The sequence below is a fragment of the Mauremys mutica genome, chromosome 20 (assembly GCF_020497125.1).
Source record: "Mauremys mutica isolate MM-2020 ecotype Southern chromosome 20, ASM2049712v1, whole genome shotgun sequence".
Lineage (NCBI taxonomy): Eukaryota > Metazoa > Chordata > Testudines > Geoemydidae > Mauremys > Mauremys mutica.
In genome coordinates this window covers 7904054-7930693 of record NC_059091.1, presented here as the reverse complement: position 1 = coordinate 7930693, position 26640 = coordinate 7904054, and the positions used below count along the sequence as shown (strand labels likewise).

General features: G+C 43.4%; 1 protein-coding gene across 5 annotated transcripts in view; it reads right to left on the bottom strand.

The window, feature by feature from the left end:
* LOC123353676 (homeobox protein Hox-B1-like) overlaps nt 1–26640 on the bottom strand; it is a 134062-nt gene that overhangs the window by 62485 nt on the left and 44937 nt on the right. For 3 of the 5 annotated variants that reach the window (XR_006574553.1, XR_006574554.1, XR_006574552.1), the window contains 2 exons: nt 6229–6844; nt 4419–5446 (listed from right to left, as the gene is read on the bottom strand). The exons of 1 other annotated variant lie outside the window; for it this stretch is intronic. The gene's annotated coding sequence lies outside the window, so the exon portion shown is untranslated. Of the gene's footprint in view, nt 1–4418; nt 5447–6228; nt 6845–26640 lie in introns of those variants that run through there. One more of the 5 variants, XR_006574555.1, reaches the window with a different exon arrangement.

Below are 26640 nucleotides of genomic sequence, written 5' to 3'. Positions count from 1 at the left end.
AAAAACTATTACAAGGCTGACGGCCATGGAGTCTCCCAGGGCATTTGACAAATGGATTTATGACAGTAATAGTAGAATTAGAATGCTACATTGAAATCCACTCCAAGGCCCTCACTCTGCTTATGGGTGCTTGCATTGGCAGGTGGCAAGCCGGACACATGGGGCTGCTCCCCAGAAGTGGCTGCACAGTACTGCCGAGTGAGGTCTTTAACTGGAAACTGAGGACCGCACATTAATAAATAGGAGGCTTTATAAAATGCTTGTCTGTCTGTTTATTTCTTTCTTATTGCTCTTATCAGCATTCGCACAGCTCCCGCGGCCCAACTCTGAGCCACAGCAGCACTCCACAAAGCGAGGGGGTTTCACGACATGCTAAATGGACCTGCTCTTGCGCTGCATATTATCCTAAGTGATGCTCATTCTCGGATGACTGTATCATTTGTGCAGGCGTGTAGCATGAGAGCATTTACAAAGGAACAATCTGACCACTCTTGAATTATAATATCCAGCAAATAGCTCTATTTACATGCCTCGCGCCGTGTTGCCAGATTAACAAAACCTGCTGTCAGATAGCACAGAGCAAAAACGGGAGTCACTCCACAGAAATCCAGGAGACTTGAGCAGGTGCTGACAGCTTAACTTGAGCCAGGGCCTGAGGCCCAGATTCTCCCCTTGAGAGGTAGGCACCTAAATGCCTTGGAGAATCTGGGCCTTAGTTCCCCTGTAGTTGCAAGTGAAGAGGTGAGGCCAAAAATCTTAGTGGTGGGGGGGATGGCTAGTAGGTGTATGTTGTGATGAAATTGGGGATGGACGGGGGAGGTCCCTGAGGCATTATCGCTGCTATTGCTTTAACTCATGCCTTTCCCTACAGATTCTTCAATCGCTGAGCTCTGGGTAAGGTTTATATCATGCCTGGCCGGAAGCAAATTTCATCATGAAGGGGTTTGTGATGAGTGAACCGATTTGCCTGGGCAGAAAAGGACAGATACAGTCTTTGGGGGCGGGGACCAGATTTTTCTTCTCTGTCCAGCACCTAGCGCCATGGAGTCCTGGCACATGACTAGCTTCCTAGATGCTACTGGAGTGTTGCAAATCAATAATGTACAGCACAGGCGCTGGGTTTTGTTTTTCCCCAGTGGGTGCGCCACCCCCACTCTTCCCCAAGGCCCCGCCCTCTCTCTGCCTCTTCACGGCCTCCTCCGCCCCCTCTCCTGAGACCCCCCCCCTTTCCAATCCACCCATCTTCCTCTTTCCACTGTCCCCTGCCCTTCCCTCTGCCCCAACCCTCTCCCCCTGCCCGCCAAACAGCTGATCGGCAGCCAGCCCTGGGGCCCCGCCGAACCGCTGTGGCTGGTGGGTGCTGACATGTGCACTTGAGCCCCGGAGCACCCATAGAGTCGGCGCCTCTCATGTACGGTGCCTGACACAATGGGGGCCTGATCCAGGACTAGGACTCCTAGAGGCTACTGCAATATTAAAACTAACGTTAATACTCACAACCACCACGTTAAAGTACTGGGGAGGGCACCCCCCCGGCCAGCTGTCTTCAATACGGGTTTTATAACTCTCTACACACACAAAAACCCTGCAGGTTCGTCTACACACAGTTCCTATCAATACATTACTGATCCAGTTACCTCAGTGCAAAAATTGGGTGTAGAGCAGCCATAGACTCTCTTACAGGGCTTTATAGGGTGACCAGATGTCCCGATTTTATAGGGACGGTCCCGATGTTGGGGGCTTTTTCTTATATAGGCTCCTATTACCCCCCGCCCCCGTTCTGATTTTTCAAACTTGCTGTCTGGTCACCCTAGGGCTTTAATCTAAACACACACACACAAATACCCCCGACTCTTTTACAAGGGCTTTATCATACACAAATATAAATACACCCACAGACACTGACAGCCTACCAGGGCTTTATCCTACAGAGATGGTCTTACGAGGACTTTATTCTCTACACACACATACACAAAGATGGTCTTACAAAGCCCTTCTCCTACACACATACAAATACACACAGACCCTTTCACAAGAGCATTCTCCTTCCTTTACCCCGCATTAATCCCCCCGGTCGATAAGCTGCTTTAGCCCAGTGCTGAAGATCAAGAAATTTGTAACCTACTACGGCTCCTCCTGTTAAAAAGGTGGAAGAAGCTGGACTCAAAGCTGGCGCTGGAGGTGGCATCACTCCTTCTCTAACCCGGTTTCCGGGTGTTGCTTTGCCCATTAGTGGGTCGGCGAGGGGAGAAGTTGCTGGTCTGCGTTAATTATTGTAAATGGAGCAAGAAACCCTTTTGACCTTTCTGCCATACTAGGTACAATTGAGTTAGCTTTGAGTTTTGATTTAATTCCAGGGATGGGGTTGTAATTCGCTTATAGCAGAGCCATTTTCCTGCAGGGCTGGGTTGGTGGCATGGGTGAGACACACTTCCAGGAAGGCCTTCAAGTGCTCATTTCCTTAGGGACACCACAAATGAGGCATTTTGAAATCCGTTAGTTCTGTGCATCAGGCAACTCCAGCTAATCTTATTTATGGTTTAAAAGCACAAGGCCTGCTCCTGCTTCCGTTGGAGTCAATGGGAGTTCTGCATTTGGCTTCAGTGGAAGCCAGATTAAGCTCATAGACACACCCACATACACACTTGCACACACACATGCTCACACAGACACGTATGCTTATGCACACATATACAAACACATACACACAGGCATCCTCATATAAACTTGTGCTCATAGATACCCACACATACACACATGTTCATAGATACAGACACGTTACACACACAAACCCATTCACACAAGCACATACACACACACACAAGATAATACACTTCTCCTAAGCAAGAAAAGAATTCTGCACAACCCAACCTTTGTTCTGCAATTGACAAAGATCTTGCTGTTATTTCAGATCAAAGCTATTTTTTTCTCCTAACAGGTTCCTTTAAATTAACATTTCCTTTGCAAACAGAGACTCTTCTACTTAAAAAAAAAAATTGCAGAGAGAGTCAAGCTTTGAAATTTCTAATGCAAGAAAATGTCTTCTTCAATTTGCCTGTTTACCTCCTAAAGTTTGTTGATGGAAAGAGCAAATGGATAAAGTTCTAACCATTATTAAATATTTATCAGTTAATTACAATATGTAGATTTAGTTGCTGGGTAATTCATCTTGGGGGGGGCGAGATACAATAAAATACACTTGAAAGTTGCGTTATCATAATTGCCTGAGGCCATGGGAATAACCGGCCTGCAATGTGTTTTACATTTTTATGTTTGTGCACAAAGTTATCCTCTGCCTGTTTTCAGGAGCCGTAAAGCTGGGCAGGCTCTGTTGTTGTTACCCTGTTTTGTTTTAAGGCACGGCAGAGCCCGTGTGATCACAAGGTCGCCAAACAATTCCAATAAGACTTTACACTTCAACTTACAAAAGCGACCCACGCCTTGTCCAGCTCCTGCCCTGAATTCTACGGGGCTGAAAGTGGATCTACACGCTGCTGTTCTTGCTAAAAGAGGAAACACATTGTCGGTGCCCTGCTGGAAAATCTCAGATGAAAATGTACCTTTCTACAAATGCCTGCAAAGCAGAGCGGAGAACCTTCCCGTTCAGAGGAATGGGTGAGTTTCTAGGGAAGGCAGGGGCCATTATAAGAAAGTGCACAAGCAGGCAGGGTTCCGGAGCTGCATACTAACTGGGAGATGAAAAGGGCTGGGGGCCTACTGAAGTAAGTGCTGTCTCAGTGATTAATGGGGGTGAGAGAAGGGTGAAGCCCAACCCCTAGTAAACTACAAGATGGCAAAGTGATTTTAAGAACAACAGAGCAGTGTTCCTCGAGAAAACCAACCCAGCCGAGCCAAGAAAACCGCCCAGCACTGTTTTTAAAAGGCCTCTTTATTTTGAATACCACAACAATACAGTAAAATACGCCGAGAGCCAATTGATCGTTTTTAAAAAGAAAAAAACAAATGTGTAAATTACAGGGAGAAGCTAACTTATTGCAGGGTCAGAGTTTGAGTGGGTTCAAACCTGTTCACATCTACATTTGCTTATCAAACAATAACCCGCTGAAAGGATGATAGAGCCCAGTGGAAGTGCCACAGCTACGTTATTTCCAGGTAGGGGGAATGTGCAGGGTTAAAGGGAAAAACCACCCTCATGAGTAAACCTCTGGGTGCCTAATTTGAAGCACCTTAAAGGGGCCTAATTTGCAGAGGAGGAAGGATCAACACTTTCTGAAAATCAGACTCCTTTTAAGATACGCCCCCCCAGAAAGTGAGGTAGATAAAATCACTAGTTGCTTTTCTAAAAATGTTGTCCTAGTCTAGGAAGGGATAGCTCAGTGGTTTGAGCATTAGCCTCTTAAAGTCAGGGTTGTGAATTCAATCCTTGAGGGGGCCATTAAAGGAACAGGGTTTTTAAAAAAAAAAAAAAAAAAACTGTGTGGGGATTAGTCCTGCTTTGAGCAAGGGGTTGGACTAGATGATCTCCTGATATTCTATGATTCTTGGGGGAAGTTTAATTGGACTGTGAGGCTATTTAAAGGGTGGCTATTGACACCTTTGTAACTGACAAAGTTACTGGTAAGCAGCTGAGTAAAATCAACTTTAATAAAATACCCGGAGTGTGTTATAAACTCACACAGAACTTGCCTTGTTATTGGCTGGGTCACATGCACACACCAGTTCCTAGCTGCCTTATGCACAGCTCGCTGTACAGTTTAATACGCAGGAGGTAATTGGGAATAGAGGGGGTGAGGAAATCAAAGGATACTGTTGGTTACACTTAGAGGTTTTTCTCTGTTTTGTTTTGTAATGACATCATAGGACTGTAGCTTGGTTTCCATGGCAGAGAGCCCTCAGAGATGCACAAGAACTGCAGGTTCCAGAGGACTTCCCCGAGGTGCAGGATGTGTGTTTAAGTCTGTTTCGGTGAGATGGGGGTTGCAGGGCCCCAAGGTAGCGCTGACTGGGAATTTGAGCAGCACAGCTGTGGTCCAAGTTTATAGAGAAGCTGCAGCTGAAGAGTGAGCTGGCCCCAGGCATGTTTTCCAGGTAATTTTCTCACTCCGGCTCCTTTGCAGACTGGGCGGATCCGTAATGACACTTCCCTTGCAGAGACAGAGGAGGACCCAACTTCCAGGGCAGCTGCACAAGGGCTGTCAGAGACAGGCTGCCAACCCACACATCTCCTTGGGCCTTGCTGTAGGACTTACGCCTGGGCACATCCTACCCACCTTCCATTTGGGAGCTCACTGGGGGGCTTCTGCTAGGGGACAGGCTCCCAGCTCCCTCCCTCCTGTTGTCCTTCATCCTTCAGATCTGGAACCAGAGCTTGAGGTTGAGCAGCTGAGCCAATCCGACACTCCGCTGTCAGCAGGGATACCTGATAACATGGAATTCTTTCTCCAGCTGGACACTGGTATAAAGCGTGCCGGCCCTCAGCAGGGACCTAGAAAATAAAAGGCCACACCATCTCATCTGCTCCTGCCCTTGCAGCAGCCCACACCCCCCCCATCCCACACCCCGCACAACATCTGAACTTTGAAGCAGTTGACAGTAACATAACTGCAAGTGATAAACTGGTTGCAGTCATTTGAAATGTCCCATTGGTGGACAGACAATATCCAAATTCAATTAAAAGTCTGGATTTTTAACAACCTCGGATAGAACCTGTGCAGACAATTTCAAAGTGTTCTGCTGTTACCAAGAGTTGTGATATGTGCTGGCTTTCTTTCTTTCTTTCTTTCTAATTTAATCTCTCTCTGTCTAGGTAACTTTACATCTATCTTTCTATCCATGTCATTTTACATAATATCTCTCTTTCTCTATATCTCTTCATATGTCTTCCTAGGTAATTTCACATCCATCCATCCTACCGTCTCCTCCATCCATCCTTCTCTCTATCTGTTCCTTTGTCCCTCAATGAACAAAGTTGCATCAAAATGCAATGGCTAGTGCACAAGAAATTAGGACAATAAAGTATGCAGAATTTAGGATTATTAGATTAAAAATCATTTCTAGCACTGAGCATTGTTTTCATAACCTTGTGAGAACAACATCAACCATGCAGGGTAAAATTTTCTGGAGTAAGTCATGAGTATTTATACAGTTGTTTAAAATTCTGTCAAAGGGCTACTGGTGACCACTCATTTGGAGTTGCTAAGAAACCCATTGTCTGTACAGTGCACGCATTGTAAAAAGAAAGTGTTATTGGGATCAGATGGAACATACCTGTTGTAAGTAGGTTGGGTTTTTTTGCTTTGGAGTTGTGCCTTGTTTAGGGGTGAGCTCTGTTGCTATCATCAGGGTTAGGATTGGTCATTGGTCCAGAAAGCTTCTGCCTTTTTTGGGAGGCCACATGGAATGGTGGAGGAGATCACTGGAACCTTGGGGGCTGGTTCTGAGATCTGATCATCCTTGCGCCCCAGAGCCCTGTTGAAGCCCTGCAAGGCAAGTCTTTGGCTTGTTGAAAAAGTCATGGATGTTTCTGGCTTCAGGCAGTAGCGAGGCTGGTGTCCCTCTGGAGATGGGAGAGGCTGCTGACTGACACCCCATGGTAATGGGACCTTAGGAAAGACAGCCTCCAAAAGTCTATGGTCTTGGGCAGCTTTTTGCATCTCTGGTTTCTTCTCGTTGGTGAGGTGGGGAAGGAGGGGGACTGGATATCTTTAACTCAACACAGGAGAGGGACTCAGTGGATCCTAGCCATGGGCAGATCTCCAAAGGCTTCTTCTGAGGAAGATTCCACCAGAGTTAGAACTCAAGAGCAAACGTTCTAAACCAACATACCCACGTCACTCAAGAACATCTCTCACCAGCCATCCTGTGCATAAAGCACCCAAACCTGCTGATAAAAACATAAAATTAATTTAAATTAAAAAAAAACAACTTAAAATAACTTGAGGATCCAAACAATGATATCCTCTGGCTTTGCACCTTTCTGGTCACCTCCATGATTGTGTGTGCGTGTGTGTGTGTATAGCCTTGCCCTGGGGACAGCAGATCTTAAATCTTGTTTAACACACAACAGATTATCTTCGGTGCTTACATTGCATGATGGAGGCAGTCATGTTGCAACGTCGGTCTTTATTTGAAATAAGCTATTGATGCACGTGCTGGGTGTAATGGCTTGTTTCATGTAAACATAGCAACGTTTGCTGAAGAAACGCTTGGCCCCTGGTCAGTGCAATGTGTGTGTTCATAATCGCATCTTTATTTTTACTAGTTTATGGAAATTAACCGCAGACGTTTTCGGGCAAAGTCCGTGAGTTTTGCAGTCGGGAGCTCTTGTTTAAAACCAAACGATTTTCTTTGGGAAGAGACAAGCAAGGACTATTGGCAAAACCATTAGCTTATACGGGCAATGACAGGCATACAAAAGAGCCCTGGAAGATAAATCGAAATTAGCAACTGCAAGGAATAATTATAATTATAAGCGTTGTTGTCTCAGAGCCTCATTAAAGGCGTTTCAAAGACACCTCCTGTGCTAACCTCAACTGCAAGCCCCCGTCCCGGAAAGGGCAGGCTATGCCCTGTTGTGGTCCAGCAGCGCGGGTAGAGTCCTGGCGCTAAAGAGGCCATTGACTCCAACGGGGCCATGGTTTCTCTGCCCTTGCGGCATCTTTCGTAGTAACTTTGGAGGAGCTGCTCAGCTAAAGCACATGTACCCCCAGCCAGCGACCGACCCCTTCCATCGTTACCGGTGTGCCTAGAACAGACCAACCACCCTAAACCAACAAACCAGCCCGGAGGGTAAACTCCGACTGTTGGGTTATTTATGACTGGAAATCCCCCACAAATCTTGTTTGTTTTAAGTTGATCGGACATTTCGTGTCCGATCTCTGTCTGACGGGGGGAAGAAGCTGTAGTTAAAATGCCACATACAATTACAAGCAAGTTGATTAGGGCTGCTAAGGACGCGGGTTCTAGCTTCTCTCTCACTCACACACACTTCACTGTTCTGCAAACTTTCCATAACATACACCCGTCATATTCCTTTTCAACGGTCCCAGTTTAATTTCCCCCTTGTTTCAGAAAGGAACAGGATAACGATCTGGTTTTCTCTCCCTTGTATGGTGGAAGACTTCCAAACGATCAGAGATCTCTCTCTCTCTCTCTCATGTCCCAGAGAGAAAATGTTAATGCCCAGTTTGAGTGGAAAGTGCACGTGGGATTGCTGTCCTGTTTACAAAGCGATCTCACTCTGGTCGTTGTTTTGTACGCCAGCCACCACCAAGTGGACTGGGAAATGTATCCGATGTGTAACTTTTCCTTCTTTCCACCCAGCAAAAGTTCAAGACGAAAGTCGCCCTGCTCTGTTTGTTTGCATGTGATGTGCATCACTGCTAATGCTGCTTTAGCATATATATATATATATATGGACACTGCCTGCATATAGGTACTAAAGCAGCATTAGCAGTGAGATATATCTATATCTATCTATATCTATCTATCTATCTACACTCCCCCCGTATTTAAGATTGGAATATATCTATCTATAGATATAGATATAGATATAGATAGATAGATAGATAGATTCCAATCTTAAATACGGGGGGAGTGTTGTATAGAAATCCATACGCGAAAAAAAAAAACCCCGCAAAGTAAAAACTGCGGCCAAATTCTGCCCTCACATACACCGGCAGAAACAGGCCCCTGTTTACATACCGGCCTAGATGAAGCGGGGCTCGAACCCGCGCAGGATCTCGTGTTTCAATTCCCACGGCAGTCAGGGGGAGTCGAAAGCGCTCAGGCCTTTGGGGAATGAAGCCTTAGGAGCCCTCACCTGCGCGCAATTTTAAATTGCGCTGCGAGGTATCCAGCGTGCTAGGGAAAGGGATGTAATGAGCCCTTAGGTTTTTGACTGAGCCACGGCCGAACTGATGGCAAACCTCAACGCCAGTAAATAAATAAAACTTAAATCAACATCAACTAGGTCGGCCCGTTAGAAATGGCAAGTGTGTGCGGTGCGGAAAGCCGAGAGGGTGTTTAAAGGGGGTGAGACAAGGCGGGGGCGGTGGATTCGCGGCGAGAATAGCCTGAGTACTGAGCGCAGTTCAGATTACCCATTCAAAAGACATCCCAGTCCTATCTAAACGATCCCGGATTTTTACAGACCCTGTGTTTATTGAAAACATATTTACATTGCAGCATATCATTGTGAGTCCTCGGCTTCTGGTATATTTCATTAGCTGCTTAAAGTTTCATTTAAATCCGGCTGATTTACAGGCCACTGAGCTAAATTTAGTCTTTGAGCCCTGGGGTGTAAATCTGTTGAAGTCACTGGAGTTATACAGCGATGAATTTGACCTAGCAACTCTGTGTCTTTCTCTTCAGACACCATCAGTTAAAACACACTAAGTTAATGCGTTTTATTGTGATTTGTTTATTTAATTATCTACCTCCAGACTAGCTATACAGTTTAAGGAACTCATCAACGTATCCACCATTATGGATTCCTTACAAATGTATTATTAGGAATATTTGCATTTCTGGTGTTTGCACTGCCATGGGTTTAACTAAACCGTCTCAGGCTGGATAATAGTTAAAGAAACGTTCCCTTTTTTTAATCCCGGGTTCAAACATGTCTACTTTAAGAAAAAAACATTCCGTTTTGATTCTATTAAATTACATTTAACTCTGTTTTTTCAAGAATCATATCTGGGCTTGTTTTGAAGACGAGGCAGTGCAAAGGTAAGAGATGGGCATGAATTATTTATCAGAAGTGAATATAATTATGGTTTGGGACAAAGTAAGGGATTCATTTAACAGATGAAGACAGTCAAGTTGAGCATCAAATATTTAAAAAATAAACCCTGAACATTAATTTCTGTGCAAGTCCAGATTCAACCTCTTTGCTAAAGATTTAGGTGAGGCAAATTAAAAATATTGAAATCGCGTTAATGCTTCATTATTTTTTCCAGGAATAAAACTTCACCTGAATAGGACTGATGGCATGAGTAAACAGAAGTTAGCCTACTCTGGGTTATTCATGTATATATCATTGAAAATATTTCCATCATCTTTCTAGTGATTCTTCCACAGCTTTGAAAGATTAAGCCAGTCACTAAAAACGTTTTAGAAAGGTACAACCACGTAAAATAGTTTCCACATGGCTTTTAATAAAATGAAGATATATGATATATAGTGTCTATATAGCCTCTCTGCAGTCTCTGACTATACACATACATACAACCAGGCATATACATCTGGATATATAGAGATATATACAGTCTCTACCCCATACATACCTCTGTATATAGCCTGTGATTATATGCACACACAAAGCATACACAAAATTACACATACACACCTAGATATATAGACATACACATACATAATCTATGTTATATATATAATCTCTTTATATGTAGTCTATGATTATAAATAAACACAATCACACAAGATCACTCACATATATCTAGATACAGAGACATAAATATATATGACCTATACTATATAGAGTCGCTATGTAGTGTATAACTATATACACACCCAAATTCACCCTTGTACATCCAGATACATAGAACCATACATATATATAGTCTATACTCTATGTAATTTCTCTGCATACACACACCACACGAGCACCCATACTCATCTAGATATACAGAGACAGATGAAGGGAATAGTTAGAAATAGCAAACAGCTCATGCACCTGGCTGGCTCTATTTAAACGTTTTTAGATAAGGCCCCTCATTTCCTTGAAGCATAAATTAAGAAAAAGCGATTAGCGCTCTATAAAATTTGCATCTTATTAGCATTATCACAAGGGTTATTTTACAGGCAAATGAAGGCGGATATTCAAAGTACAAACACATTTCGATATAGAAAAAATAACGTTTCCGCTGCAAATATAAAGGGGTGGGGGGGTTAGAAAGAGGGGCCTTATAGAAGGGGATTGGGTCTCCCTTTGTTCCCTCCTTTCTTTTTTGGTGTCTGTGGGGGATCAGGAGCATTGGAAGGCAGGTCACGTTGTGTAATCTATGGTTGATGCGTCTGCAGGAGTTTAAGACCTCGATGCATTTAATAAATTATTTTACTTGTTTTAAACCGAGGGAGGGGGGAGGGGAGAAGGAAGAAGAGGGGATGTGCTGTTGTTGGTAACTGAGTAATTCCTCTGAAATAAGGAGATGCAAGGGCTCTCGGGCTAAGCACACCCAGATTAACCGCACTAACCCCCATCGCAGTCCAGATTAGTAACAATTCCTCCTCAAACCCCCACCCCCACCCCCAACCCCAACAAAGAAGATTTGGAAATCTCATTCTCCCACAGACACCAGGCCATAACTTCTACGGGGTGTGTGTGTGCATCAAAAAGCAATAAGAGCCTTTTGTCTGAACATCCTTGCAAAGCCAACACGAGCTGCATGGGAAGTCAGCTGCCTGTGATTGGGCGCAGATCCCATTAAAAAAAAAACATATGTGCGCTTATTTTTTTTTAAATTGGGTTCTGTGCCCGATCACAGGTAGCAGACTTCCCATGCAGATCGTGTTGGCTTTGCAATGATATTCATAGTGGTGTATAACACACGCACGCAAGCGCGCGCGCACGCACACACACACACACAAGCAAAACTCATTCTCAATTATAAACCATTTTACACTTTGGAAGCCCAGCAGAGAGAGAGGGCGAGAGAGGGAGAGAAAAGAGGCATTTCCAATAGTCACACTTGTCAAGGGAGACCATCTTTTAGCCCTCAGCAGCAGCAAATCCATGTGAACTCTGGGTGAACCAAGATTGAGGCAATAAATCATCCTTACAAAAGCCTGCTGTTGGACGCGAGTGCCAGTCCCTTACCTTTAACGCTTTCACGGGCGAAGGAGGAAAAGCGAACAACAAAAGTTCAGATAATCTATGTGCAACCCAAACCCGGGGGTGGGGTGGGGGGGGGCGGTGAGGACGAGAGAGGGAGGAAGAAAGAGGGAGGGGGGAATCTGTGAATATAGGCGAAGCGAGAGGGGATTTTTCAAAGCAAAGCTGGGGGTGGCAGTATGTCTGTGGTGCATATTATGATGGTGCAGTGGGGGTGGAAGGGAGGGGTGTCAGCATCAATATGGGAACAAACCCAGCGTCATGCGAGCAAAGATGGGGAGCCAGGGCAAGTAGAATGAAGACACAAAAGCATTGATTACTGGAAGGAAATAGGCACCATAATGGATCTCCTGGAAAAAGGTCCCTTGCGTGCAATGGAAGCCACCGACTAATGGTGAAAGGAATTTACCAACATAAAATAAAAATACAAAATACGGTTTTGCTTGTGTGTTGGTCTCATAATTTGACCCTTTCCACCATTAGGTTCCAGTGTGTGTTGCCTTAAAGGATCCATTTCTTTTCTGAATCCCACCTCACCTTCTTGTTAATGAAGGATTTTCTTTCTTGTTGAGAGAGAGAGAGAGAGAGAGAGAGAGAGAGAGAGAGAGAGAGAGAGAGAGAGGCTGGCCCAGGATAGATAGATAGATAGATAGATAGATAGATAGATAGAAGGGGTGTATGGGGATAGATAGATAGATAGATAGATAGATAATCTTTCTTTTCTTGGTCCAATCTCCTCATTGACATTTCTTGATTTCACTCTCCCCCACATCACTGCGATTTCTTGTTTAATATGCACAGTAATTGGGGTGCTTGTACTTTTTTAAAAAAGATCCTGATATATGATTTATGGCAGTTATGCAAAAAAGGCAGCCCCTTGTCTGAAATTAACACAGCGCTGGAAAGCTTCAAAAAAAAAAAAAGTTTAACACGCACACACACACAAATCCATGGTTGACTAATCTAATATGACAAACTATATGATGGATATAGTTTATGTTAATTCACAATGCCCTTTCCTCCAGAATTTAACTGTAAGTTAATGTACACCGGAAACTCGAACTCTACACGGTCTGCTAATGGGTTTAGGTATTAGCTAGTTCTAACGATGCATACAAATGTACTTGTCTCTGTAGGCTGCCCTAAGATTTATGACTCTTTTGCCTTCTGTAGCTGTAAACAAGGAGGGGGAAGGAAGGGGAAAAAAACACCCTAGTCTCTGCATCACTTAGTACATCAAGGAGTCTTTTTTAAAAACCCAGGTTATGGGAGAGAGATTCCTCCCAAGTCTGCAACTTTTCCTAAAATGCTCGTGTTGTGGGTTGTGTCTGTGTTTGTGTTATTTCTTTGCCCACGCCTCAGGCAAGAGGACAGCGGCTGAACACACACACACACACACACACACACACACACGCACAAAAGACTCTATACAAAGCTAAGCAGAGTTCCAGCTCCTACAGCAAGATGATGAAGAATGATTGGATTCAGAGCCCAAGCACAAGAGAGGGGGGTGGGAAAAGAAAGTTTCGTTTTGGGGGGAAGAGATGTTCCGCTCGCGCTGATGCAAACTCGAACAAAGGAACAATGAAGCTACTGCATCCCATGAGTTGAGCTAAGAAGCTAATTTTGTATTATTTCCTCCCCTAGGTTCGGATTCGACTCTGGTGATTAAATTAGTCTTGTGCCAGCGCAAAGAGTGCTTATTGCTTGGAAGAAGATGGTGGAAGAAGAGGAAATGCTTGTTTTAGAAAGACGACAATATTTATGATTGCTGTGCTAAAGGTATTTGTATATGATCGCGTTCTAGAGGAAAGGCCAGAAAGTCTGGTAAAATTTTTTATTTGAGTGTATTTTTAAAATATATGAACTCTGGGCAGGATTCGCTCCGGGGTGCTGTATGTGTGTATGTTGTGTACAATGAAGATTACAAACTTAAAGGAAAGATACCTCTATATACTGTTCATCTGTAGAAGAAGATTTACTCTTGGAAGAATAATGTTGCCGCAAATACTTTGGGTTGGGGGAAATGAGGTTAGGATGGGGGAGGGGGGAAATATGTATGTTAACCGTGTCAGATTTATTTGTGCAAAAATAATTCTATTTTAATCAAGATTGTTTAAAAAATACGCTTTCCCCTATAATTATGTGATTTAAGCATATCATTCATTAAACATACTGAAGATTTTGTTGGCCAGACACTGTATTTCTTGATGTCTGCAGGCCAATCCGTGCCTGAATGTTACCTTCGCTGTCGAGTGCCTAGGTACAGTTTTACTAACATATTTTCGTGACCGTTAAGTTTATTTGTGTCACATAAAAGGCAGGCTGGATATTATTTTCTACTCAGTGAATATATTTCAGTGAAAGGTGGGGAGGGGGGGTTACTGAAGAATTGATGCATGTGAGCTTGAATTTAAAATATTGTTTAAGTTCCTACTTACTGTTATTGTTCTTATTATTGGTTTTCCCCTGAATGAACTTTGTGTTTTGGCAGAGTTATGGTGCTGGGAGGCATTTGAGGACGTATATTTCATCACCAGGGCTCTTAAATGTCAGGAAGCAATATATAAATTAGAAAGCTGATCCCTGATATTATTGAATCGAAAAACTTAGCAAAATATCATAGAACGGGGGTGTTTCTTTTAAAATGTGATTAGCGTTGGCACACGCTACAATTTCTGTTCTTGGGGTTAAGAAATGAGGGGACAGCTCATCTATTTATTTTCGTCTGGTTCCTCCTAGCCAGTGGGTGATCAAAGGGTAGCTTTAGCACTGAAATCGCCTCCGAGTTTTGGAATGACCGAGTGTATTGCAAATTGCATTTTGAATGCAACTATAGAGTGATTTCTCTCTCTTTTTTTCCCTCTTTTGCATCACAATATCTGATTTCAGGATTTCAGTCAGGGAGTGGTAACCGCTTAAGACCAAACACGCTACTTTTGGAGCTTCCTAAATGCACTTCTTTCTCTCTTCAGATGTTGCAAACTTCCATTCGATTGCTCTTTAAACCACTTCTATTTTGTTATTTGAAGAAAACAAAACCAAAGCAAACAAAAAATAAAAAAAAAAACCTTGGACCAGAGAGGAAAGTTGAGTCCTTCTAATGATTCGGAGGCACGTGGTGTGGCTTAAAATGCTCGCTTTGAGATTCATAAAATATTTAAAGCCACGAGTCAACCCTCTCCTATTTATTGCCGTGTATAATTCAAAATTATCGTGTATTAATAAGCCAATAATGATAATCTCTGTAGGAAAAGCATGCTAGTTGTGCCGGTTTTATGGCTGCCCTTATCCTTTCTAATGACCTTTGGCTCAGCAGCGTAATAACTCACTACAGAATGAGCAATTGTCTGGAGTGCCTTAAATACCTCACAGTCTTTTCTACACTCCGGACACTTCCAGAGAGGTAGAGTCTCTTGCTTCAGAGCATCCAGAGGAGGGAAGTCTCCCCTCTCCTCTCAAGATCTGGACTACGGGGGGAGAGGGGGCGGGGGGGGGGGAACGACTCTGGACCAGAGCACGAGAGTCTGTTCCCCTAAACCACTTTATGGAACTCGGCTGTGCTCTTTCAGCTCACGTGATCCCGAATTCTCAGCTCAAAGCCTGGTTAATTTCACTTCTAGTTCCTTGCACTTGGAAAGTAAATTCCTGCACCACAACCAAAGATCTTGTCATTGTTATGCTCCTTGTAAAGGATGTATAGGCATGAGAACTGGGATCTTGGACGGTTAAAAAAATTGCATAGCTTGCTAATTCTTCAGAGGGGATTCTTTGCAAGAAATGAAGCGTACGTTCTGCAAAAAAAAAAATCTCCTCCTTCCCAGCCCCTCGCCACTGATCAAAGTTTTGGAGCTGATGGAAACCGGCTTTCTCCCCTCTTATGTGCTTGTGTTCATTAAAGATCATTTTTTAAATTCAAGAAACGGTAGTTTTGTTGTATTTGTTCATGGGCCTATTTTCCCAGCAAACTTGCTCTGTCACAAAATGTTATTGTTGTGTTTCCATAAAAAAGATCTGAGCTAATGCACAATGTATTTTCTTTGGATGCATTACCTTCGTTTTAATCCCCTCCCCCCCGTGTCCCAGGAAATTCTGATCCTGTGGGGGTTGTTTTCATGGGACTATAAAAGTAATTTGTTTATGTTAGACAGTGGCATGGGGTGTTTTTGTACAAGTATTTTACATAAAGATAACAAATAAAAATGTGGCTAGTCCCCCCACCCCAACACACTACATATGCCCTAAATATTCCCCAGAGAACTGGCTCTGAAGTTAAATCGCGGAGCCACCTTGTGATGTAGAATGATAAATGCCTTCAGTGCAGGATCTGAATGGGAGCCAAGCAGCAAGAAGTCATGGAGAGGAGACATCAGTAACCAGCTTTGGCACAGAAGGAAAAAAAGAAAAAAAAGGGGCGGGGGCAGAAGAGAAAAGAAAGGAAAATGCACACTCAACAAATTCGGTTTCCACACACAAGGAGAATTACAAATGCCATTCTCTGATATGGTATGTTGCATGTTCCTTCCCACTTAGTCTTTGGAGGGGGAAATAACCAGTAGATCTCTCTCTCTCTCTCTCTCTCTCACACACACACCACCACCACCAACACATATCTATAGCATCCATGGCGTTTCTAGGACAGCTATGGAAACAGATGTGGGAAATCCACGAATCTCATCATACATACTGTATTGATCAGATTCCACGGAGGCAGGAAAATGTCAGGAAGCAATGTCTAAGGATCACCATATTCTGTTCCACTGAAGTTACTTTTAATCAAAGGGCACTGCGGCCCCTCTGCTATGGTCCCCATGGGGGGAATAATCGCTGTTGTTTGTTTAGCAGCTTCATATATATACAGCACAGTTTAAAATCTTGCAGTGCTCCACATTTCACAGGACACGGCAAACAGTTAATATAATCTGTGATTTGCAAACCCTTCCAGCTGCAAAACCCATGGTGCACTGTAACATTATAAAGTCTGCGGATTGCTAATAATAGCGTGTTACTTTGCTAACTTGTGGCAGTCGCACTCTTTGGTGACTCTCTCCAAGAAAGTAGGAATACAAAATTGAAGAGAAAACATTGATTCTGATTTATTGGTAGCAAAGCAAATTCATTAGGTCTGGATCATGAAGCAGTTAAAGAAAATGGCTGGGGTACAGCTTTTAAAGTCCCAGCCAGTCAAAGGGTAATGAAAGGAAAGTGGTATTCAGGGAAATTGTATTTCACTCTGTTATTTTACATACTAATTTTTTATCATCTAAGTTTACTGCATCCTTGGCTCCAGCTCTTAAAGAGATCAACGCTTGGCTGGGGACGCTACATTTGCTAAGTTATTATGGTGTGTAACTTTCTAGTGCAGGCATTCTCGACCTCCTAGTATTTCTATTTTCCTAGTATGTCTTTCACGCTCCATAGACAGTCTGTAGGTGCATCGGGGCGTGAGTGTGTGTGCGTGTGTGTGTGTGTGTGTGTATAAATAAATGCTGTCACATGAAAGTTAAAAATGTATTCTGCTTTCCAGGAGAATCCTGGATATTTTCTTGGCATGAGCTGACTTTGGCTTTAGGCATGCCTAGCTGGAATGTGTTTGCCCAGGCAATGCCACTTACCTGCTGCCTTAGCTCTCTAAGGAGCTGATCAAACAAAGAACATAAGTGTGGGTTTACGCTGAAGCAGGTGTAAAACACTTAAGCTGGTGCTTATTTCTGACCAGGTGCTTAAATGCACTGAAATCAATGGGACTTAAGCAAGTGCCTCGGCGTTTTGCTGAACCAGGGGGCCAATGCCATTATTTTCACAGAAATCTGGGGTTCTATCTTGCAGTCACTGTTCAGCAAAACAGCCCGGTGAGACCACCTCCTTGTGCCTCAGTTTCCCCTCCTATCCTCAGGGTTATTGAGACTGTAAACTGTTTGGAACTGTTGGCACAACACCGGCAACAATATTAGTCATAATAAATGTCTGATTATTTCTTTTGTTTCATCATTCAACACAATGAATTCAATCAAGTCACTTGCTCTTCCCTTCTGATTTCCAAACGAGTCCAGAAAATACTGACTACATTAAAAACAACTGCCCCCTCCAGAAGTGAATACCATATCTCGGACAAATGGTGCTTTGAGCGAGACAAGGTGGGTGAAGCAATAGCTTTTACTGGACCTACTTCTGTTGGTGAAAGTCTTGCTCCACGGAGCCTGATGTCTTGCTCCACGGGGCCTGAAGAAGCTTATCTCTTTCACCAACAAAAGTTGGTCCAATAAAATATATTACCTCCCCCACCTTGTCTCTCTCATATCCTGGGACCAACGTGGCTAAAACACTGCAAACAAGCGGTGCCTGGTCATTTAATAATTTCGGAAGGGGGGGCGCATAACAAAAATATTCTGGATTTTTTTTAACTTCAAGTAAAATAAATCCAATTCTATACAACCAAGTCTTCCATACAGAATGGGAGTCGCTGGAACTCAGCATGGCTCCACTGGATTTATGTTGATTTACATTAGCTGAGGAATGTGGCCTTTCTTTTTTCCTTAATCAAACCCGCTGCATAAGTACTTTTCAATCTAATGGTCCCAAACATCTGCAAAATATAGGGTGGGGGGAATTCTGGCTCCATTGAAGTCAATGGCAAAATACTCCCATTGATTTCAATGGCTCCAGGGTTTCACCCCAAAATTTCCACATCTTTGAAGAAGTGCATCAAAGAGGTTAATGGTAAATTTCAGTGAAAGGGCCCAGAGATCAAAGGTGTCCTCAGTAATCTGGACGTTTCTACAGTTTTACAGTTTAGTTCAATCTCATTAGGGTTTGGGTTAATTATTTTTCTCCCATGCACAGAGAACTGACGCACCCTGTCTGGCCAGTGTGTCAGCCCATACAGGTAGTTTTGCTTTCAGGGTTCTTTTGACATAAATTCCATAGGAAAGGCGTAGGTTGGAAATGGAGCTTTATGGAAATTTATAGTTAGACGGTAACTTTAGTGATAAACATTACCTTGAAATGGAGATAAAATTCTTTACCTGCTTCCCACACTGCCTGCCTAAACTTACCACACACACCCATACACAAACTCTCATCACCACACAAATACATTCGCACACCATACACACACACACACACACACACACACACACTCTCTCTCTCACACTCATACCATAAGACACACACATCTACACCATGCACACATACTCATGAACACACACACACACAAACGTGCACACATATATCATAAGCAAATACACACATTCACATACTCACACGCACACTGTACACAAACACATATGTTTACACATGCACATTGAACACAAATACACACACATACTCAAAACATTGGCAGACAGCAGCGCAAACATCCATAGCCATGGACTATAAGTAAATATACCTCTCAAATATATATCTCAAAACAGAATCTCAAAATTGGAAAAGGTTCACAAAAGGGCAACAAAATGATTAAGGGTATGGAACAGCTCCCATATGAGGAGAGATTAATAAGGCTGGGACTTTTCAGCTTGGAAAAGAGACGACTAAAGGGGGATCTGATAGAGGTCTATAAAATCATGACTGGTGTGGAGAGAGTAAATAAGGAAGTGTTATTTACTCCTTCTCATAACACAAGAACTAGGAGTCACCAAATGAAATTAATAGGCAGCAGGTTTAAAACAAAAAAAGGAAGTGTCTCTTCATGCAACACACAGTCAACCTATGGAACTCTTTGCCAGAGGATGTTGTGAAGGCCACAACTATAACAGGATTCAAAAAAGAACTAGATAAATTCATGGAAGATAGGTCCATTGATGGCTATTGGTGTCCTTAGCCTGTATTTGCCAGAAGCTGGGAATGGGTGACAGGGGATGGATCACTTGATAATTACCTTTTCTGTTCATTCCCTCTGAAGCACATGGCATTGGCCGCTGTCAGAAGACAGGATACTGGGCTAGATGGACCTTTGGTCTGACCCGGTATGGCCATTCTTATGTTCTTACACACACACACCTCCCCACATATATACATAAACCCATATACATATATATCTCACAGGCACACTCAGACATACACCAAACGTAAACACCATATACACAAAAATTTACATACATAACATATACAAACACCCATACAGACACCAACACACGTACGCACCATACACAAATACATATTCTATGCACAAAACATACACAAGTACCAAAACACACACATGACCATACACAAACACACTCAGGCACCTATCTACCCCATACCATACACAACCACACGTGTGCACAGCAGCATTTAGACACTGATTTTGCAGTACATAGATGACCTTTTGCCCAGTAAGAGTTTGCAATAGAGGGTTCTACATGCAACAAAGAGGACACAGTTATCTGGTTGTGGGGTGGGGAGCATCCAGGCAAGCTCTGTATGGAACAGGAAAATACCAATAGCCATTTCAATTTAATATTCTAGCACCTGAACCTGAGCCATTCCTAGAAACCTCCCTTTGACTTCAATGGCGATGTCGTCGCCTAAGCCAGGAGTGCAAATTTGCCTTCATACAGGACCTACCACTCGATGCCAAGCCTGAAACCTGAAGGGCAAAATCTACACACACACACACACACACACACCCCGCAGCCCCACCGCCTTGCTGCATTTAGAGGCCTGTACTGCAGCCTCAGTCCCACCTCCCTCATCCTGAAGTAGTGAGCTCTGACACCAGTGGAAACAGGCTTGTTTGGAAACATGGAGCTCGCTCCACTAGTGCATGACCTCTGGGTGCCCTTGTTTAATGTATTCAGCCAGACAAAGCCCCGGACTGGGGAAGAGCTCGCCACCGCATCTCTGGCTCTTCCTAAGACAGTGCTCATCTCCTCCAGAGAGAAGAGTCCCTCCACCCCCACCCTCTCCTATCTAAGTGTGTGGTGGGGGAGAAGAGAGGCCTTGTTGAAACCTGAGATGATGAAGACATTATTTTTGGAAGAATGCCCGCAGTGAAGTTGCAACATTCAAGCGTCATCTTCAGCTGGCCCTCATTCAAGGCGTGTTTAAATTCCGACCTTTGGGTTAGGGCAGATCTGGCAGGATTAAAATAAAAAAAAAAACCCATTTCACAGATCACCACTGACCAATATGAAGCTATCTCCTAAGCAGAACAGCCACTGTCTAGGGCCCCAGATCGAAGGGGCTCTTTCTATCTCCAGAGACTAAATTCTGTATAATGCAAGCTTTTGAGAGTCCCCTCCAATACGTCCACAGTCATACACAAAAACACAGGGGCTAAAGGGAAACATCTGACCATTATGCATGTTCATGCCTTTGAAATAAGCACCCCTTTGTTTGGTATACTTCAGCACATAGGTGAATCCAGGATCTGGCTGCTTGGATCTAATTCCTAGGGAGTTGCTCATGGAAAAGCTACATGCTACTCTTTTGGTGCTCAATAGATTGAGATCATGTCCTTAAAGGGGTAAGGTAACAGCCACCTATGACTCTTTATTCACAAACAGTCACACTATACCAGGGAATTTCTTGTTTCTGAATGGGGAAATTTCTTTCTTTCTTTCTTTCTTTCTTTCTTTCTTTCTTTCTTTCACACATGTATAGATAGATAATCCTGCTCCACATTCCTCACAAGAAGAGTAAAACCTTGGCTTCCATGGTTTTACTTGCCTGAGTAAAGCCAAGCTTTCGGCCCAGAAACAGACCCCAATACAATTACAGAGTGCAGGAAACCTCTCCCCAGTCCCCATCGTATGATGTATGGCATGGAATGCCCAGCCAGGATAATTTCTGCAGCCACCAAGACAGAAGTCTGTTTATGAAAGGTTATTAAAGCAAACTTAATTTCCGAAGGTTATAGCCATTTGTTTATAGTGTCGGAGTGATTAGACTTAAGGAACTCATCTCATCCCTTTCCTTCCAAATCAGTTTTATAGATTATCTTTGTTAGTTATTTGGACCGTAGCTGCTTTGGAAGTCAATGTCCTCTTTATTTGATGGCATTGTAACAGAGAAAGCCTGGCAGATTTATGGGTATACGGAGTGTTCCGAAAAATAGACTAAATTAAGTATTCAAGCCATTGAACTGTAAATACAGAGATAGTATCATTTCGCTCTATCTGGGTGAGAAGAGAAAATTGGCAATGGGGTCCATTTTTTTTTTGCCAAGACCACATTATTATTTAAACAGCACTGAATCATATAAATGAATGCAGCCCCCCCCTTTTTTTTTTGGAGCATCCAGCAGCTTTTAATAGGAAAACAATTGTCTCTTCTGTTCTTCTCTGTGCGTATTTTAGCCCATATAGATGGCCAGGCATTTCGCCTTTTCTCCGAAGATTTTCAATTTCAAGTGATTCCACCGTAGATTTCTCTAGGCTCGCATTTTCCTTGGCTGCCCCTCGGAAGAAAGTGGCCCGTCTTAAGTTAACTTTATGAGAGTAAAGTCCTCATAGGACGCGTATAATCACATTGCTCTTGAACCACCACTGGGCCGGTTGCTTGTGTTTGTTTTCTAAATAGAAGAAACCCAGCTAGATTTTGAAGCTTTTATTATCATTATTATGGGGTCGGGTTGTTGTTTTTCTTTTTTTTCACCCCTTTCCAAGTATTTGAGCAGAAACATCAGCTGTGAAATCTAAACCAACTCTGTTCTTGTCCAGGTCGATTAATTGCGGGGGGGTCCCTCAGATTCCTTGGACGCACCAAGGTTAATAACAGCACCAGGGTTAACCAAGATAAATACCGTATGCCTCGTAGGGTGTTAGCACTCCCACCAACTATATAAACCTCTCCGAGAGAGCAGGGTGTGTGTTTGGATGCTGCGGATTCGAATCGTCATGGAGACTGAGGCCACGAGTGTCTTGTTTACATTCATTGGGTATTTGTTTCTAACAGTCTTGCTCTTTTATTAGCCAAAAATAATAAGCGCGTGCGGCTGGCGCAAACTTGGAGAACTGCAGTCGGACCGCAGAGCCTCGCGTTTGCTGCGGCGGGTGTCCGCTTGCAGAGTGACACTTGCCCACAGTTCACCGGAGGACTCTGCTGAGCCCTCATCATTCGTTACAACCCTCTTGCAAGTCGTTATGAAAACCGCTCTCAGTTACCAGAATGAAAGAGAAGCGGTGATGGATACAGCTAAGCCGGAGAGCCCCCTAGGCTACAAGGACACAGACGCGATGGGACAGTGTTACTATTTTGTTTGTTGGTTACTTGGTGGGGGCCTTTTCTAGCTCCTCCAAAGGAACCTTGTGATAAGAAACAATGGGATTAAATTTTACTCTACAACGTCTCTCTCTCACTCACACACACACAACACACACAATTTAACCTACTGATCCTCGGCTCTCTCCGAGCCTTGGCCTCCAAACAGCCCTGGCATATGCTAACGCTTTGAAAGAGCGAACAGTAGAGGCGGTTCTCTGCCATGCCTACCAGCCCCGGATTGACAGGACAGAGGCATCAGACATCCACCACCTTCCCCCATTAACCCCCAAGGCAAAACGCCTCGGATTCTTCTGGCCACATGGATTCTATTTACAAGGGTGGAGTCCATCCCAGCTCCTCCAACAATAGAGAGGGCTAGCCAAAGGAGGATGGATGGGTTACGGAGGGTATAGACACAGCACGTTCAAGCTGTTTCATAACACGTCAGCCAGGCTTGCTCGCCCCATGGAGACTAATGTGACTTTAGGCACCCACCCCCTTCCCCCTCCTCAAAACGCTCCTCTCCCCCCCCGTAATGAAGGTCTGATCGGATCACAGGAGCACTTAATTTGCAAATATGGAAAGCAGGGGACAGACGAAGGCAATCCCTTGCCATAGTTAATCGCCATCCGCGGGGACCAAGAGGGGCTGTTTTAGGGTAAAGATCTTAAAAGAAGCCAATTGATAAAGGGGTCAGCAATCAAATACAACCCAAACAAACCCGCTCACTACCCCCGAGAAGAAAAGGTCGATAGATTGCAGGCCTAGAAGTTCTGTGATAAACAGTAATCCACGGGGGGAAAGTGCGCTTTAAAACATCTGCTGCCAGGGCTATAAAACAGTTGGATTTACAGCTTGCCTCTGCCAGATACCCATGTGAAGTCTTTTCAAGGAATCCCCTCTTTACAATGGTCAGGCCAAACCTTGGCTCTGTTCTGTGACACTCTCCAAACGCAGAACACACACGTGCCAACACAAGCACACACCCAAAGTCAGAGACATACAAACACGCACACATGCACACTCCCAAACACACACCCACATAGAGACAGACATCTGCACACAGCATAGACACAAAGTCAGGCACACAAACACTCCTAAACACCCAGAGGCACTCACAAAAACACACACACAGACATACAGTCACACAAAGGCATGCACACACAAACACACACACACAGCAGACATATAGACATGCAGGCACACAAACACACTCTGACAAGCACACACTCACATGGGAGGTTTATCTTCACAATAACCTTTATGCTGCTGGTTCTAAGACTTTTCTACCCATATTAGGGAAAAAAAGTTTCTTCGTACCCAGAAAGATGGTTTCCAGATAGAGAGGAGAACTGTTTAGATTTAAAAAAAATACAGATCTTGATGTTTCGCGCCGGGGAGTATAAACACTTCGCAATACTGTATTTCTTCACAAGTGGCGCGGATAGTAACAGCAAAGCCAGTCCAGCATTTTCTAAATCTCCGAAAACCCTTGGAGAGGAAAGGAAAGGTTAGGATGACCAGCATGGGGCGACTACATTTGTATGTATCGGTCGATTTATGCCACCCAAGATTTATATTGTAAACTTGATATTAAAACAGTCACCATAAAAAGGCAGCTCGTGCAGGGAAAGAAGCCTCTCAGTAGCGTCAAGCCATTACTATCCAAATCACTGGTCATTCTCTTCCCATACAGCAATGTTATTCCCACTTTTCCGCCTAGGTTTCTCTCCCCTGAAAGCAGCTCGAGTTTTGTGAAAAGAGAGAGAATAAAAAATCTGAAATAAACTACCTGAGAGGTTTGGGGGTTTTGTGTGTGGGTTTTTGTTTTGTTTTTTTAACAAATATGGGGTTTCGCTTCTCATTTGCCTTTTTTCCTTCACATCATCAGCATTTTTTTTAAATAAGCCATTTCCCTTATTAAATATGCCCACGAAGAAGTCAGGTCTCTTTAAAACCAAGTCCTAAAACGTGTAGCCCATTTCAGGCTCATGCCCCTTTTACAAAGCTATCTCGCTGTATATACACCCAGGGTCAGTTCTGTATACTGCATATATAAATATTGTTATCAAGAGCAAACTTGATACATTCGCTGCCCACAGGGGCCCATGCAAACGGCATTCGAGCACCGGGGTGAAGTTTATACAACTTTAAACTCAGCGCTGCCATCTGTTTCTTTGGGTTTTAAAGAAGGAAAAGAATCTAAACCAAAGCTTTTAAAAAAAAAAAAAAGAATAAGAATACGGTTAGTTCACTCTTTCAAACAGGGTGCTGGCAAAATCATTCTCCAGCTACAGTTAACATCGTCTCATAGGCTTTATTTTACATGCTTACAGTTGGGAAACTGTCCAAGGATCAAGCCAGACTGTTCCCCCCCCCCCCCCACACACACACACACCAAGAAATTGTTAAATTAAAATGAGTTAGTGCGGTGTATCCTCTGCACCAGAGACACCTAGGACGTGAGTTTGAGTCCACGAGGTCAATGGGGGTTTGCCTCTGACTTAAGGGTTTTGTTTGTTTCCCCTCAGCCGCCCCCGCCCCCCAATTGATTGAAAGTATCCTACAAACTAGGATAGCTGTATGTACGCATTGAAATAAACATGGCGCGTGGAGGGATCGAATTTTTTACCTGCCAGGGCCTCCATAGTCTGGAAAGTGTATAGAAGGTATTTTCCTTAGCAACATTTTTGAAGGGGTTATTTGTTATTATGAAGTTTAGACCCATTTTTTAAAAAAAACTTATTGGAGTCTAATGGGAAGTAAATTGTAACCCTCTAACAATCATCTAATCTAGATACTTTAATAAGAGAGGAGTCTAAGTAGCCCTTGATGAGGCTAGAGACATGGGGCAGATAAAGTTATACATCCAGACTTCAGAGCTGTTGCCAAACAAGTAAATTAACCTGCTGGTTCAAACAATAACTTTGGGATTATGCCGTTCCCTAACACGAGACTTCAAGACCCTAGTCAAAGCTCCTTTGTCCTGCTGTCCAAACTTGGGGTCATGACCTAGCTAATGCAAAGCAAACCTGCGAGTAAACACTTTATTGGGTCTTCTTTAAATATTTATAGGTACTTCAGGGGAACTGGTTTTGGGGGATTTCAGAGAAGCCAGAGAGACGTTTTGCTGCATGCACGCCCCAGAAGTAAGCCAAACTGTATCTAGTCATTGCAAATAAAATAACCAGAATTTCATGGACAACCCTGATAGCAGGTTGCTTCTCCTTTTTGGGTCTCGCAGCGTTTCGGAAGGTTAACCAACTTCCAGGCTGTGTGGGTGTGGGTGTCTTAATTCTTTTTCTATATGTGTGAGGTTTTGTGCAGATGAATGTATATGTAAAAGGCGCACATGAGCATAAACACGTGGGTGTATGTATATTTGTATGTAAGCACCTACTTTTAATTATTCATATATATGCCGGTGGATGTCTTTCTGTATGTATTTATGTGTGTGCGTGTGCATATACTTTTAATTTTCCGTGTGTATGTGGTTGGGTGTATATTCATTTACATGTAATTCTGCGTGTGAACTTTTAATTTGCAAGGCTATTACTCCAGGGAAACTTGCACTCAAAAGCTGCAAAGCCCTTTAAGCCTGTTAAAGTTTCTGCTTGATAATAATTTAATGAATTGAAAATAAA